This window comes from Neomonachus schauinslandi, chromosome 5 (assembly GCF_002201575.2).
Source record: "Neomonachus schauinslandi chromosome 5, ASM220157v2, whole genome shotgun sequence".
NCBI lineage: Eukaryota > Metazoa > Chordata > Mammalia > Carnivora > Phocidae > Neomonachus > Neomonachus schauinslandi.
The window spans coordinates 74,215,750-74,224,221 of NC_058407.1; the positions used below are offsets into that span (position 1 = coordinate 74,215,750).

An 8,472-nucleotide genomic window follows, 5' to 3' on the forward strand; every position below is an offset into this window, starting at 1 on the left:
CCTAGAATATAGTTAACGTTCATTAATACAGTAGTATTAATGTTTGTAGTAGTATTTGACTATTCCTTGGTATCACTGATATTGGTATTATTATTATTCTTACAAAAATCCTAAGCTATGCTTATAACTGTTCACAGAATTATAAAATAATTTTAAATTCTTTGCTAATTTTCAGAATATACAAGCCTCCAGTGATGCTACAAAAGCTAATAAAAATGAAAGCATATATGCACCTTAATATGTTAGGAAAAATTACAAAGAAAATTGTCAAAGAGCACAGCAAACATTAAATGGGAAAAAAACTGTATGAACATGGGGGAAATTTTCAGATAGAGCATATATTTCAAGAAAAGGTTTTTAGAAGGCAGGAGTTAAGGCTAATAAATATAGATCCAAATTTTGGCTTATAGCCAATATAGTAGGAATTATTAATTAAACCCTCTGCTTATTACCCAGAAAATCAAGATAAATTTAAAGGCCTTAGACAATTGAACAGAGGAGTAACATGGACAAACAGATGTATTAGGAAAATTTAGCAATGCTCACTTTGGCAGAACATATACTAAAATTGGAACAATACAGAGGAGATTAGCATGGCCCCTGAACAAGGATGATACACAAATTCATGAAGTATTCCACACTTTTCAGCATAAGAAACATAGTCAATGATAACGTAATAGTGTTGTATGGTAACAGATGGTAGCTAGATTTGTGGTGAATGTAGTATAACACAGAGATGTTGAATCACTATGTTGTATACCTGAAGTGAATGTAACATTGTGAGTCAACTATACTCAAATAAAAAGATTTTAAAAAAGAGACAATTTAGATATACAGTTTTGAATTAAGGAAAAATCAGAATTGTACAAGACCTTCTAAAACATAATTACTTTGTAAGTCAGGGAGCCTCTTTGGTGGGGGGGGGGGGGAAGGAAAAGCTTGAAGTTTTAAGAGATCTATGCCTAAAGGAATATGTAGGCCTTGTTATTAGATTCCAAGGGAGAAACTTCTCAGGACACTGAGCCTTCCTAGGTCTGGCCTAAGAGGCTATTGTCCTGAATCCACAGAGCATTCTATCTCTTACCTGATCTCTTTCTGACAACCCCTAATCATGCTGCAGATATCAACTTAGCCTTCCCTTCCTTGGGAAGATTTTCCTGACTCTAAAAGACTCTGATAGATGTCTATGGCACATTCTTTTATCTTTATGGTAGTTCTTACCACAATGTATTTCAATTCCAAGAATATGTACCTATTTTTTTCTTCTTGAAACTTTTTTTTCTTGTTTACTTTCTATCCCTGAGGGATCTTGTAATTTCCTTTCAACCATCTACACATGTAACTTTTTTTTTTAAAGATTTTATTTATTTATTGGACAGAGAGGGACACAGTGAGATAGGGAACACAAGCAGGGGGAGTGGGAGAAGCAGGCTTCCCGTGAAGAAGGGAGCCCGATGCGGGGCTCTATCCCAGGACCCTGGGATCATGACCTGAGCTGAAGGCAGATGCTTAACGACTGAGCCACTCAGGCGCCCCTATACATATAACTTTTAAATCTGTGTCCAAAACCTGCTGGAATTCTCAACCTTGATATATACAAAACTAAAATTATCATCCTATTTTTTTCAAAATCTCATCCTCCTCCTCCTGACTCCTATTTAACAACCTCATTGTTCTCTCGGTCACAAAAAAAAATCTTGAATTCATTTTTGGCTCTTCCTCTCACTGTGCCAGCCAGACAAAACATGGCCAGTCCTTTAGATAGCCCCACTGTCTACAGAATGCCTTTCCATTATTCTGACTCAGAGCCTCATTAGTTCCTACCTACATGAACACCTTTTGGCTGACCCTCTGATTCAAGAGTCTCTCCTACCCCCGTCTGCTGACACATTCCTGCCAAATTTTCTCTTTTCTAAACCTTTTTATTTCAGTATAGTTTACCCACAATGTTACATTCACTTCAGGTATACAACATAGTGATTCAACATCTCTATGTTATACTATATTCACCACAAATCTAGCTACCATCTGTTACCATACAACACTACTACGTTATCATTGACTATGTTTCTAATGCTGAAACGTATGGAATACTTCATGACTTTGTGTATCATCCTTGTTCAGGGGCCATGCTAATCTCCTCTGTATTGTTCTAATTTTAGTATATTTCTGCCAAAGTGAGCATTGCTAAATTTTCCTAATACATCTGTTTGTCCATGCTGCTCCTCTGTTCAAATTCCTTTTCTTGTCTCAGCATATTAAATCTTAACCGCTAAGCCTGCTTTCTAAATCCCCCATAATATGACTCCAAACTATCCTTCCAGCCTTAGCATCTACAATATCCTCAATTAAGTGTTCCAACCAAATTCTGTTACTCAAAAAAAATCCTTATACTTTCTCAACTTCATTATTTTTTCATTTTCTTTGCATAGGAATACATCACTCACACAATCTGTACCTAAAAATACCTTTTATTAAAAAATGATCTTTCTCTCACTTCAATCCCAATCTGTATTTTGGGACAAAATTTATATTATTGAGTTCCATCTTTTTTTATAGCTTCTAGTCAATTTGAAGTTCCTTGAGGAAGGAATCATGTCTTGTTTTTCTTAGTATTATTTTCAATCCGTCACCCTAGAGAAAAGTAGTAAAAATTTGAATGGAAGAAGAAAGCTCACCAAACAATATTCCTGCAAATGTCCCATAGTGAATTAGAAGCAAATTGGAAAAGTCTGGTTATGCTCTAGACAGAAGAAAGATCCACCTGAGGGTAGGCTTCTTCAGTCTGTGGGGAGTTTGAAATATCACAGAGAAACTTATTAGGTAAATAATGGAAAAATATTTGCATGTGTTTATTATTTAATCACTCAGTACTTACTAAATGCCTATTGACATCCTCAAAATATTTCAAAAGAAGTTCCAAAAATGATAAATTTACAGTATTCAAAGCCTCATTCTAAGTGACTATACTGTGGAGAAGTTTCTCTTGAGAATAAAAGATCGGCAAAACCTCTTCACTTTTTCACAAAGCCACCTTTTAACTCAGAAGTGTCCTGGAGTTGAAAAGGTAGTAACTCAAAAAGCACTGAGCAGCTGAACTCAATTCAACTTTGAATACTTCTTTATTTTTAGCGATTCTCTGTTTCTTTTAGGTACATAAAAAATGCAAACTAGATCTTAGTAGAGCGGAGGCTGTAGACTTGCAAATAATAAATAGGCTGTTTGATAATAAGAAAAGCAAAATGCAAGTAAAAGAGCAAATGAGATTACAAATAAATTCAAAATGTCAGCTATAAAAAGAACCATGACTCGAGATCATAACAGATGCAAGTGATTTCAATAATCTAAAAAGCAAGGCCAAAGATGGTGGGAAAGAAAACCAAAATAACAAATGGTACCTGAGCAAAATATTTAATTATTGTGGCTGTTTAAAATTGTAATAAAATCTCTTTAGCTGATCAAAATGTTCTCAGGACATAGAATTTTATTCCTCTTTAATAAAATAAATATAAATTTCAAATATTCTAGATAATTTTCCTATTTTTTTCTTATAAATACAGCAGGACAATCTCTGGTTTATGTGTTTTTTCTCAAATCACTCAAATCTTTGAAACACCAAATTAAAATCATATGCTCCTACACATAAGCTGACTCTTCTTCAAGGGCACAAATTTCAAAAAATAATTTAGGGTCAAACTATCCCCACAGCATGAAGAAGACATTCTGTGTCTTTATATATATATATACTTGACATATAGTTAGTGTACAATATGCTATTATGAGAAAATAAATGAGGGTTAGGCATGATATGAGCCTTCCCTATTATTTCAGTCTCATTGTCTACTACTCCGTCCAAATATTCTTATAGTCTAAAAAAGAATGAAATCTTACCATTTGCAACAATGTGGATGGAGCTAGAGTATAATGCAAAGTGAAATAAGTCCATCAGTGAAAGACAAATACCATATGATTTCACTCATATGTGGAATTTAAGAAACAAAACAAATGAGCAAAGAAAAAGAGAGAAACTAAGAAACAGACTCTTAGTGATAGAGAACAAACTGATGGTTACCAGAGCGGAGGTGGATAGACAGATGGGGGAATAGGTATGGGGATTAAAGAGTATACTTATCATGATGAAAATAAAACAATTAAAATATATATATATTCTTTTTTTAAATTACATTCAATTCTTAGTCTAGACACTTTTAAACCTCTCACATTCCTGTAACATCCCCAAGTTTTCCTATATAACTATGCCTCTGCTCCTGATCTTTCTTGTATGGTATTTCCAATTTGTCTACATGGTAAACTCCTACTCATCTTTAAGACAATTTTAGTATCATCTCCTCTCTAAAGCCTTCCTAATCCATTCCCAGTACTACTGGATACTTTATATGTAATCCACTGGTAATCATCATATTGTATTCCAATTATTTAGAACTCCCTGAGACCAGAAACTGTGCCTTATTTGTCATTGTGAGTTGTTTTTTTTTTTTTTTTAAGATTTTATTTGACAGAGAGAGAGAGACAGCGAGAGAGGGAACACAAGCAGGGGAGTGGGAGAGTGAGAAGTAGGCTTCCTGCAGAGTAGGGAGCCCAATGTGGGGCTCGATCCCAGGACCCTGGGATCATGACCCGAGCCGAAGGCAGACACTTAACAACTGAGCCACCCAGGTGCCCCTCATTGTGAGTTTTAATACATGACACCATGTCAGGATCCTGCTACATCATCGGGTGAATGTTGACCAAATCTATATGTCTGTATGTTCCTTGAGGTTAAAGGCACTGTGCTATTTGTCCCAGTACACACAAACCTAACATAGTACCCACTCCAAGTTGGCTCTAAGTAGAATGTTTTAATGAATTACTTGCAATCAAGAAAGGACAAAGTTTAAAAGGTAGGTACTAGACTTTAACCTGTCATTTTACAATAGTAGATTAATATAGATTCATGTATCTACACAGAAAGAAAATATAGAATATACCAAAGATTGCTGAATTTATTGACATAAACTCCTTTTTGCAAATCATTCTGTCCTTGTTATTTCCTGGAAAAACTCAGAAACATCTGTTGTTTCTTTATAGAGGACTCTCTTCTGATAAAATGATAAAATTTACTTAATAAATTTTGAACATCACAGATAATATTCATAATGTAAGCAATACAGGAAACAAAAAAAAAGAGTTGCTATTTTGAAACTTATTCTGATTTTAGGCAATGTGATATTATAGGAAAGTCAGTACACCTTAGTGCCAGGGTTAGATTCTCAGCCAACTCAAACACATCTGTGCTTGCAAACTTTAGCTGTTTATTTAACTACTCTGCGCCTCCATTTCCTCAGCTATAAAGTGCGGAAGAAATAGTAGTGTTCACTTCACAGCATCACTGTAAAGGTTAGAGTTGTTACAGCTTTTGTAACCACTGTGTCTGGAACATCATATGTTCTCAATAAAATGTAAATGATTATGCTGTTAATACATCAGATGGTCTTTAATAAACAGGAGTGAAATTCTATTCTTCCCAGTATGAGAAGATAAAAGCTCCCTGATCCTCCCTCTACATGACCCAGCTAACCAAAGAAGTAAATTGCTGTAGTCTACTTATGAAACAAGCACATCTCAAAATTTTTTTTATTAGGCAGCGCCCCTGGAAGCCATGGAACTCTCTATGGAATAGGATGCCTTTTATCAGAACAAATAGAATATGATTACATTAAATCTACCTATATACAAAAAAAAAAAAAAACTTGGCTAGCAGAAAATATTGTTATATTGTAGCACACATATTATCACAAATGGGTGCTCTCAGAACAAAATATGTTGATATTAGTTATTAATAACTATTCGTTTGGCATGTATTTGGTATACTACCACCAATACTCACTATTACGGTTAATAGCCCCTTTAACTAAAGAAAACCTGTATTAACATCTCACAGTTACTTTTTTAAATTTTTTCTATGCATAATTTTGAGTTAATCTGTTTACTTTGCATAGGTGTGATTATTCTGTGAAAACAAATTTATAACCCATTTTTCTCTTTCTCCTTATGATAGAGGTATTCATCCACATTAATGTAAACTTCTTCACTGTCAATATAAATTAATAATTTATAATAATTCATTAATAACAATAATTTAAATGGCTACATAATATAACAGATATATAGATATCATTTAGACATTTTCCTATTTTTGAACATTTAAGTTTTTATTTTTATTATGAATAATGCTACCATGAATATTTTCATGCACACTTTTCCTGCTTTATCCTTATTTCTTTAGATTGAAGTCCCAGAAGAAGTTTATGGTAGTGAAGAATTTTAAGGTAGAAGAAAAATTCAAAGTAAAGAATTCAACACATTACTTTAGGATATGTTTCCTATAAACTGGGACTAAATTAACTGGCAGCAAAACATCTTGTGCTATCTTGAGGACCACTGATGTTCCATAATACATGTACATAATTAAGTTTTTTAAAACTATGTTCAAAAAAAAAAAGAAAAAAGGGATAAAATAGACTTGCTTGTTGGGGAAAATGATCTAAAGACAAGAGAAGAAAAGCAATATTTTTCATTTCACATCTTCTGGCATTAAGAAGAATTAATAAGAGTAAAACTAATATGACACTATATGTTAATTATACTTTAATTTAAATAAATAAATAAATAATTTTTACAAGAGTAAAATGGAGTGCCAGAAATTATTATAAGTCATTTACATGTATTACCTCACTTGGCCTTCATAAGAATTCTGAGCCAGGTAGTTATTATTTCCTTTTTTTTTTTCAGTTATTTTTCATGAAAAACCAAAGTCACAGAGAGGTTAAGTAGCTTGCCAAACATCACATAGCTTATTACTGCTGGAACCAGACTTCAAACAAGGCAGACTGACAAAGAACCTGTGCTTTTAGCCACCCCAACCACCTGCTTCCACAGAACAGGGAGATGAACCTCAAGTAAAGGAAGTAAATTTTTAAAAAGATCCAAAAAAGCCAATTTCAATAAATTTAAATCTATAGGACTAATTTCTCAAAATTTTTATCCACAGTGTTGGTATTTATTTATAAAACATGTATATCAAATTTAAAGATGACAAATTTGGAAAGAATATGTTAGAATCAAAATTTAAATAAATTTCAGGATGAATAGAAGGATTTGGTTATTTCTTGAATTCTCATTCCAGTGATCCACAATATGGACACCAATAATGTAAAATTTCTCCTTGAAGATTAGTTGAACTCAAATTCAATAAATAGCCACAAAACTACTAACAAATAGAACCATGGACAGTATTATTCTTTAATTCAACATTGATAACTGATCAACTACTATGTGACAGAGGATCATGATCAAGGGAGATAATAATCCCATTGTCTCCCTATTGACCAGATGACATATGGAATGTTATAGTTAGCTCTGAGTCTCACTTCCACAAAGAGGCATCCAAAACAATGAGACCATCATGATAAAGGTCTGGAAATGAGAGGTAAAAAGAAAAAACAAAACAAAACAAAATGGCACTCAGATATCTGAAGGGTAGTCATTGGGAAAAAGAACAGAGTTTTTACTGCATTGTTTCAAGTATATAACACATTCAAGTAGCTAAAAATTTCAAAGGACCACTTCAGGAAGTAAACCGTTCTTCATAATGGACAAGTTTAAACACAAAATTGAAAGCTATCTATCAGAAGCGGTAAAAACCTTACCAATACTGAGGAGAATACTGAACCAGAATGCCTATGCAGTTTCTTCCAGATATAATATTATGATGCTCTTAAAATCTGAAAACAAAAACAAATCATAGGATCTCTATAATTATAAAATCTAATTTCATTAAATTCCTATTAAACGTTGTTACTTCCACTGAGGGGTATCTTAATGACATTGCACATAGGCAAGTCTGCTGTAAAAACAAAATATGGCTTTTAGCTAGAGAAGAAAACAATACAGGCAGCCAAGTCTTCCATTGATTCCACTCTACTCAGAAATCCATTAAAGTAAATCTACCACATTGGGAATATCTTTAAAGCGGCACTCTGTGAAAACTGACTGAAAATTTGGCAAAATGAAGGAAAAAACCTGAGTTCTAATACATCCAATCCTTCCTGAAGAGAAAAATGGAGATCAAATGAGTTTATTAACAACTTTATAATACCCTAATGGAATTTTCATTGATGTACTAATCAATATTTCAGAAAATGGGCATTAAGTCTAACTTATCTATGCCAGAGTTAATGCTAAGATAACATTTCCATTGTGAAACTTGCTTTTAATTTAGCAACTTTATATCTTCTGAGAAAACTACCCTTAATGAATAATTTAACTGTTCCTATCCATAAGTGAATTTTAATATGGAAATGGCTCTTGAAAGCAACCGGAACTACTCTTATAAGGTAGAGTTTTGAAAGTCAAAGGAATTTTGCCTAATGAGTGGGTTCTTCCTTGCTGAGAACAGTATGATTAATTTTT

General features: G+C 33.3%; 2 non-coding genes across 2 annotated transcripts; one reads left to right on the forward strand and one right to left on the reverse strand.

Annotated features, from left to right (window-relative positions):
* The first annotated feature begins 540 nt into the window (after positions 1-540).
* Positions 541-645, forward strand: LOC123324936. The gene has a single exon (XR_006540114.1). It is a non-coding gene; the product is annotated as a U6 spliceosomal RNA (small nuclear RNA).
* Positions 646-2,079: 1,434 nt separating this feature from the next.
* On the reverse strand, positions 2,080-2,182 carry LOC123324949. Its single transcript, XR_006540126.1, has one exon. It is a non-coding gene; the product is annotated as a U6 spliceosomal RNA (small nuclear RNA).
* Positions 2,183-8,472: the final 6,290 nt, after the last annotated feature.